Source organism: Triticum urartu, chromosome 5A, assembly GCF_056163025.1.
Source record: "Triticum urartu cultivar PI428250 chromosome 5A, HENAU_Tu73, whole genome shotgun sequence".
Lineage (NCBI taxonomy): Eukaryota > Viridiplantae > Streptophyta > Magnoliopsida > Poales > Poaceae > Triticum > Triticum urartu.
Window position 1 is genome coordinate 657,564,576 of NC_141877.1, and position 8,124 is coordinate 657,572,699.

An 8,124-nucleotide genomic window follows, 5' to 3' on the forward strand; every position below is an offset into this window, starting at 1 on the left:
TCCATTGAAACATCTACTTCTTCAGTACGTGGGGCACTTATAAGAGCTTTTTTACAATACCCTGGTACTCCCTACGGAGAGAAAGGAGTATCACTTAAATCTAACCCTTCATTCGAAAGGGTACTTTAGACTTTTTGTCTCGCTGATATAAGTATAATAATTACAATTTTTATTTATCTCTATCTAATTCCCTCCTGAAGTCTCGCTCAAGCATCCGTCCAGCCTCCGTGATCAAGGAACGGCAATGGCTGCCTCCTTCCGCAGGCCCCGCTGCTGCGCTGCATGCATCTACCCCCGCCAACACGCATAGATGGAAACTTTTAATTGCAACCTTGGTTGCCGCTCGCCGGCAAGGTCTTTCGAATGATCGCTTGTTCTGAGTATTCCGCCAGATCGTACATATCTTTTCAGATCTAGTCGAGCGAGCAGTTGCATGTTTAAAATCAATTATTTATTAGTGTTCACCGCATTGCTTTTCTGTCGGTTGCAAAGGATGCCAAGAAGAACAGATGCATCGTGTGCTTCTGGCCGGAATCCCCGGGTAATCCGCGCAATGGATATCTATCCCTTCCCGTAATTAATGGAGATTACATATCATCCTCTCACGTACCCATAATTAGCGGTAAGTAAATAACAGCCTCACGTAATACAACATTAATTGTCAGTCTTGATTACCAATTTACCCTTCAGATCAGGGTACTCCCGAACTTTTGGTTGTAGTACTCCCAGGTATCATATTGGCGTACCAAATGCTCATGTCCGTCCGATTAAAGAAAATGGATGGCTCATATTGATTTGTGGGTACTGTAAAACAACTCACTTATAAATCTGTAGACCATAGCTGCTTCAACTTCAGAACATCAACTACCAACAGGGTAAAAAATTCAGTAGAAAAAGTTCATCTATAGGATGTGAAAATTTCAGAGAAAACATCAAGAGGATGTAAATCATTAGGATGCAACTACTCTCAGAAATTGAGGTGACACTTCCAATTATAATCATTTCAAAATTTCAAATAAATCAACATGAAGACTCCGGACTATAACTTAACATAAGCTGTGCTCACTTTCTGGTATATTTCATAATCAGCCAGACTACATATCTTAAAGTTGCCTTGGATCAACCAAAAGCCTTTTGGCATTCTGGATGTATGATGTTAGTCCACCAGTGCTACTTGAATTAAGTAGGCAAACCTGCACAATGAAAACTTTCACAGGAAAAGAACAATCTTATATTTACTTTCTTACTGACTTCGAACAGAATGCTACTAACAGACATGCTCGTGTGTGCCTTTGATATAAAAACTTGTGACAATAAAGAGCTATATATTTTTGGTAGCTCGTTAGTAAATATCCCTTGCAAATATGAGATTAATCCTCCATCCAACATGAGTAGTGAAATATTTCAAGGATACAGCCGAAGACACACCTGGTCACCCGAGAGTGCTCCTATGTCCTCATCGGTCAAAAACCCATTTGGTAGAAGACATCCCTAATAAGGTGTGAAGTACCTGGTCACATGATAACAAATTATTATTTACTTGTCACAACTGAACTATCATTAGCTGAAAAGAGTAAAAAGAAACGTGTATCTACTATCTCTATAAAAGAAAAAGAGGGCGGAGAACCAAGTCATCCTATCCATCCAAACCAGCAATCTGAAGGCTTACATTCCTTCAAAACATTAAACACGTTTTATATTTTAATTACCCACCAATGTCATTGGGTTACAATCCTCATCTACTACCACTATAAAAGGAAGAGAGAGGCAGATCCAAACAATCACATCCATCCATCGTCAAAATCTAATAGCTCTTAATTCTTCTGTGTTTAACGCTATCAACCACGGGTTAAGCCACGATCGATCGATGGCTAATCTGCCTCACGGTAAAAAAAAGAGAAAACCGTCCGCACGACCTCCTCCTTCTCCTCCCGCACGACCTCCTCCTCCTCCCGCAGCCGCGCCCTTCGCAGCAGCCTCGCGCCGAGCCACAGGAAGCCGCGCCCGTCACCGCCGCCTCGCGCCGCCGGAGCCACGGGAAGCCGCCGCGGATCGCCGGGAGCCTCCCCAGCCGCGGGAACCCGCCCCCGCCGCGGGAGCCGCCCGCCGCAGGTCGCCGCCCCGCCGGCGCGCCGTTCGCCGCCGCCATTCACCGCCCGTCGCGCCCCGCAGGAGCCGCCGCAGGTCGCCGTCGCGCCGTTCGCCGCCCGCCGCCCATACAAGATCCAGGCATCCAACCCTTTCTCCACGAACCCACTCCAGATTGCTCCATTCATTCCGTAAGGAGAAAAAATCGCCACTGATCGTCCCTTCCTTCTGGTTCAGCCGTCACCAGGTGTGTGTTAAGGGAGGATCGGACACGCGTGTGCCAGGGAGGATGCTGCCACCACGCTCTTCGAAGATGTGCGGAGTCGTCGTGCCTGTACGGTTGACACCTCTACCACCGTCGCTGCCTTCGAGGAGGATTCGTGCCTGCATCTTAATGTTCGCCAAGCCCATTACATCGCTGGTTCAGGACACACAACAAAACAAATCTGAACCTCAGCGACATATTTGCTGGTAAAGTCCTCTCCCTCTTATATCTCGGTAGGATGCATTCTTTAACGATTTATTTGCTGGGGTTTGTTAAGAAATTCCAAAGATTTCAAATTCTGTTTGGTTGTGTCATTCAATATCCCTGGGTGAACAAACTTGTGACTTTGGTTGTTGGTAGCTTAATTATTTGGTCTTCTATCTAATAGACAGATGTCGAGTATAAAATTTGAATCCAACTCTGATTGATAAGACTTGATTTTTTAATCCTGCTGATGAATGGCCTACTATTTCAACCTCTGATATATTGCTGAATTTATAACCTGTCAGATCAGGGTAGTTACAACCTATGAAATCTTCCTGAACGTTTGAACCTATGGGATTGGGGTAGCCAATTTTGTATCGTTGATACGATGGCTACATAAACAATTCAGCAAGCTACATCTGCTTCATCGGGTTGATGCTTCATGCATTCTCAGCATGTTTCCTTTCCCTTGAGTCGTCTTGCCACGGGTCGGTTTGTTCTTGCGCAGACAGATGTGTAGACCACATCTTGTAGATGGCTGATATGGATTATGCTCCACCCCTCCATGACTTCACTCGAGTTAATTCCCCGTGATGCGACTGACACAAAACTATCCTCGGTATCCACAAAGATCACCCTGGGTGATGGCCTTCCTAATATTTAGTTATTTTCATTTTTCTGATGCTTATGGCTATAAGTTAACTCCAAATAAGTTTTTTTTAAATATGGCACAAAATTGAAAATTCTGATTACATCATGGTGATATTTTTTCTTGTAGGGAGAGAAGGAGGATAAAAAGTGCTGGTCCTCTTCACAGGATAGGTACAGACTTGGCTAAGCGATTACTGCTGCTGCGGTTCATCTACAATGATTTTGGACATTGATTCTTGTTTTACCCTTATTATTACCATTTGCTAACTTAACCATTTCCATCTCTCATGTTAATTCTGAAGACCTTTTATGTATCATGTATCCAAGCAGGCTGCATGTGAGGTGAATCAAGGTAACTATATGATGTAGTGAAGTATAAACTCCTCTCCCTATAATATGCAGCCTTCAAACCATAGATTTGTGAATTTTATGCCAGCTGGGCCTCTTTCATTTTAATGCTTGAGTCCTAATATTTCATTTCTCCAAGCTTTTGAGTTCTAATATTGTTCTGTATTATGAGCTCTTGAACATTTGCCTGCACAACAATGATCTATAATAATTCCCTTCTAAGCCTAGAGATAGTTGTACACATCATTTATTCAATCCTAAATTACTCTATGCTCTGAATTACTCCCGTGGTGCATTTTATGTCCCCCTTACATCTATATCTATGTCTTCTTACTCATATACATGCTTTCCCATGTAATCATCCTTAACAATTGGCATGTTCAATCTGTAACTACTTATCAGGGTATTTTCTGATTTTTTTATGTTGCCGCTTACTGATCTTACGACATGGAGAGGAGAGGCCAAGTAGCAGCAAGCATGCAGCTGTGTCATGCAAACAAACTGATACTGCAGAAAGTCACTGATTGTACAAAACCAGAAAAACAAATTGCAGCGCAAGCATGCAAAGAGACAATTGCGCGAATCAAACACATATTCAAATAATAAGGCAGTGAGAGGCTTTATATTAGGCAGTGTACTGCAACAAGGTGCCTCCCTCCATCATCATTCCATTCTTCTCCTGTTTCCTATCTGTCAGCCGCACCTACAACCGGTGCCCAAATCTAGCTCGACAATTGACGGCGGCTACATCTGTTGTGGCCGGCAGCAAGGCAAGCCCTCCTTCTAAACCATGTATGTTGATTTCAAATAGTAGAACTAATTCATACTTTGGAGTTGTTTGTTAATCAGGCTTCCATGGACGTTGATTTCCATTAAACAATATTTTGCGAACTTCTTGTTCTCTGCAAATTTTGGATGCCGCCGGTCAGTGTGACGCCCAAATCCTGGTGGCAAGTCTTTTTCTAATTGAGAGAATTATTTAGGTGCTAATTCAAACAGCATGTCTATAGGTTCGTTGAAATTCCCTAGACAAGTTACTTTCTGAATTCTGACTCTGAGTAGCCGACTCATACTTATTTTTGCGCCTTCAGTTGATTTGCTTCAGTGTGTTTGGTCTTTCTATTCAGGATCCCGGTCTGGAAAACTAGATGGTGTATGGATTCAGAGATGAACACGACGAACGATAGAAGGTCGATTTGGATTATTCTTGGTCCATAACTTTCAATTATTCCACTGCCACACAACTGGTATTCCACTTATCCTTCCTTCCAATTTTTATTTGCAAATTTGTGATGTTTATGGTACCGTTTCAGTGGTTGATTGAAGTAGTGAGGATATTCTGACTATGATGAATTAACAAAAAATGTTTTTATGCTGAACCAATCAATTTTTTTATTAAAATCCTTGCAGTGCTTGTGCTGGCAGGGAGAGGAGGAGAAGTAAGGCGTTGTGGGCAGGGACTGGCTGTGGGTACAAGAAGGCCAGATATGAGATGGTGGAAAGGATGCACGCAGGAGAAGAGAACAGACTGCAACGGAAGGCAGTTTGAGATGTAGTAGTGGACGCCTCTTCCATGATATTCAGGTTGGTGTAAGACTGCTCGCCTTAGATGCAATTGACTGGACATTCGGAGCTAGCTCTAGACAGGATAATTTAGACTGATGAACTATTTTGTGGTAGCAATCTGCGTGTTCAGTGATGCCGCACACGTCCTCTCATCTCGTCACGAACGGCCTGGATGTGGCAGCTGCCGTCAACATCCCAACCGTCACCAGCACGACGTGTTGAATGACATTGGCATCGTCTCACTGGGGCAGCAGCTCAACACCGGCATTATTCTGGTAATGCAAGTCCCGCTCCATCTCCTCTGTTTGCAGTCATTGTTCCAATATTACTGGAGATAAAATCCATTCTAGCTATCGTTGCTGAAGATCATTTGGTGGTGTTCGATCCAGACTAAAAAATTATTTCATGTTGTTTTCAGTAATTATGATCAGCTCAGCCGTAAGATATAGAGAGATCAATCACATCCGATCTTCGATTTAATGTAAATTAGGTGATTTACTGAACCGCGGGTTGCCTGTTTCATGAACAGTACTGCCATTTTAAACAATCTAGGACCTACACTTGATGACGGCATTATTATTTATACAGCTGTACTGGGCCATTTGTTAGCAGCAGCCAATTATATGCCAATCTTTATAAAGTTGAAAGATTAAATTCCAGTGACAAAAAGCCTTGTCATACTGGCAGTTATTTTCCAATGAATGTCTGCATATCATTCACTTGTCTTGATGCCTGTCTATAATAAAGTTGGCATGTACCATTTGTTCAAAATAAAGCATGCTTGGTTTTTGGAGTTGCATCCATCAGCTAACCTTAGAGGAATTCATATATCCACCACGCCGGTGCTTGTTTTGCACAATCTTATACATTAGGACTTTATACTCCTTCACAAAAAACACCCTGGCAAAATATTCGTATGCTACTTTGCCTCATTTCATGAGTGTAGTTTTGGTCACGTATGTTGGAAATATATGCTTGTTCTGTGGTGATGAATCAGAATGGCAAATCTGAAAGGAAGTGATTATTTGTTCATGTGTGGATATAGTGATTCTGTTTGAACTTGAAGGATAAATATGATGGAGCCTTTTTTTTATTAAAGCTTGTTTTCCCTTGGAATTATTGTTGTAAATACTATATTTGCGGGTGTGCAGTTTGTGAGTCTCTATTCATGATATTTAGATAGATCGGATTCGTTCCTTTATAGCATACACGGACTTGAATTATTTTGTCATTGATGAATATGCATAATGTACTTTAATTTGTTGAGATTTCAAATGAGGTCGTAGGAATCAAAATGGAACTCTCATGTGGCTGATATCGGTTTTATATTATATTTTTAGATGAAATTTCTATATTTACTTATCTCAAGATATATTTGATTTCATTTTTGTCTCTTGAGATAAGGAGCGAGCAAACTGTTGATTTTGCAGAGAACAATTGTCACTGAATTGCTTTCAAGGCGGATGTTCCATAGACAAACAAGCATGCAATCAACACTGCATGATTTCAATTGGTTTCCAATGTATGTAGCATGTCTATCTGATTATTTTGCTTTTTGGTTTGTGCACTCATGGAACGAGAAAGAATTGAACCAACCAATTTGCAGGGTGAATATTTAATATTTCATTTTTTTATTCTACCTCATGAAAACTCTAAAGATAATGACCTGTGGTTCTCCTAAAGTATAGTTGTGAGATAAGAATTTTGGTGCATCTAATCAACTACACTGAGAATGAAGCCGCATACAACATGCACCCCTTATGTTGTACACGAATTGGTTAGTGTATTAAGACATACTAAGGTAATCAGGTGTCTTCACTCCATGCATATGATACTAAATTGTAGAGTTGCTTGAAAATCATTTAAATTATAGGTTGGTTGTCATAATTTTTAGTGTAATCATAATATCTTTAGAATTTGCATATCTGGTTGTAACATCAGTCGAGGCGTGCATTGCTTGTGCACGCTTACTATATTCCTTGTGTATGAAGCTGCAATTGAAATATGTATGCTATAGCATGTATGTGAGCTTACATTATTTGTTTTATAATTTCTGATTATGATTAGAAATAACATGTAGCCTGGAAAGAAGGAACGATATGAGCTAAAAGATGCAGAAAGAGAGGATTAGGCCAGCAGATTGTTATCAAGGAGAACATTGAGCTATGAGGGTGTTTTTTCGGGCAACACCGGCGATGGTCTCAGCAGCTATATGATGGTGAACTGTAGCTGTCGTAATATTCTGAGAAATATATTATGATTAATTTTTACTTACCTATCCGATTTTTTTCATTGCGATGATCTGATAGGCCCCGTATAGGTGTCTCGATTGTAATAGGTATTTTTCTGGGTTAAGAAGGAAGAATGTTTCGGGTGTTCATTAAGATTATTCTTGATTGGTGAACTGCGATGGCGGATTTAATTTCAATATGCTTTAGGAAAATCTGTTAAGTACATATTACATCAAGATTTAAATTCATAGCGTATGTGAGATGTATGGTAAACCATTGCTCATGTAAGATATTGCTATATGTAAACTAAAAATGTAAGTTTCATATATTTAAATATTATTTTCTAATGAATTTCTATCAAAACGTGCATTGCACATGCAAGCTTACTAGTACTGAAAAAGCATATACCTCAGTTCCAGTTTAAGCTAAACGTTCTTCTCTAGGCTCCTTTTCTCCATCAGGTGATAGGGTGTACTGCTGCAATCTATCTCATCCCCAGAATTTTCAAATATGCTAGGAACAAGTTCTAAACAAAACATTCAGAAAAAAAGATAGTTAGACAGGGACATGGCATCGTCCTTTCTAGTTTCTATAGACTCCAGTTTCAACAAACAAGCTGAGTAGCTTATAAAATTGCTATCTTTACATAGAATAATCACTGTCATACCAATAAAATAGGACAAACTATTAATTAAAAACAATAAGCGTCAGTACATCCTATCAGGAGGTGTACAGCCTACTTACTCGTCTGCTACTTCAGTACATACACCT

General features: G+C 40.5%; 1 long non-coding RNA gene across 4 annotated transcripts; it reads left to right on the top strand.

The window, feature by feature from the left end:
• Positions 1-1,954: 1,954 nt before the first annotated feature.
• On the top strand, positions 1,955-7,587 carry LOC125511435 (uncharacterized). Of its 4 annotated transcripts, none has more exons than XR_007285000.2 (10): positions 1,964-2,229; positions 2,326-2,559; positions 3,336-3,379; positions 3,511-3,560; positions 3,959-4,566; positions 4,684-4,803; positions 4,967-5,140; positions 5,237-5,397; positions 6,553-6,644; positions 7,203-7,585. It is a non-coding gene; the product is annotated as an uncharacterized LOC125511435 (long non-coding RNA). The 4 variants fall into 4 exon arrangements; XR_007285002.2 differs by having other exon boundaries at positions 1,966-2,229; positions 4,010-4,566; XR_007284999.2 differs by having other exon boundaries at positions 1,960-2,229; positions 3,336-3,560; positions 7,203-7,587.
• Positions 7,588-8,124: the final 537 nt, after the last annotated feature.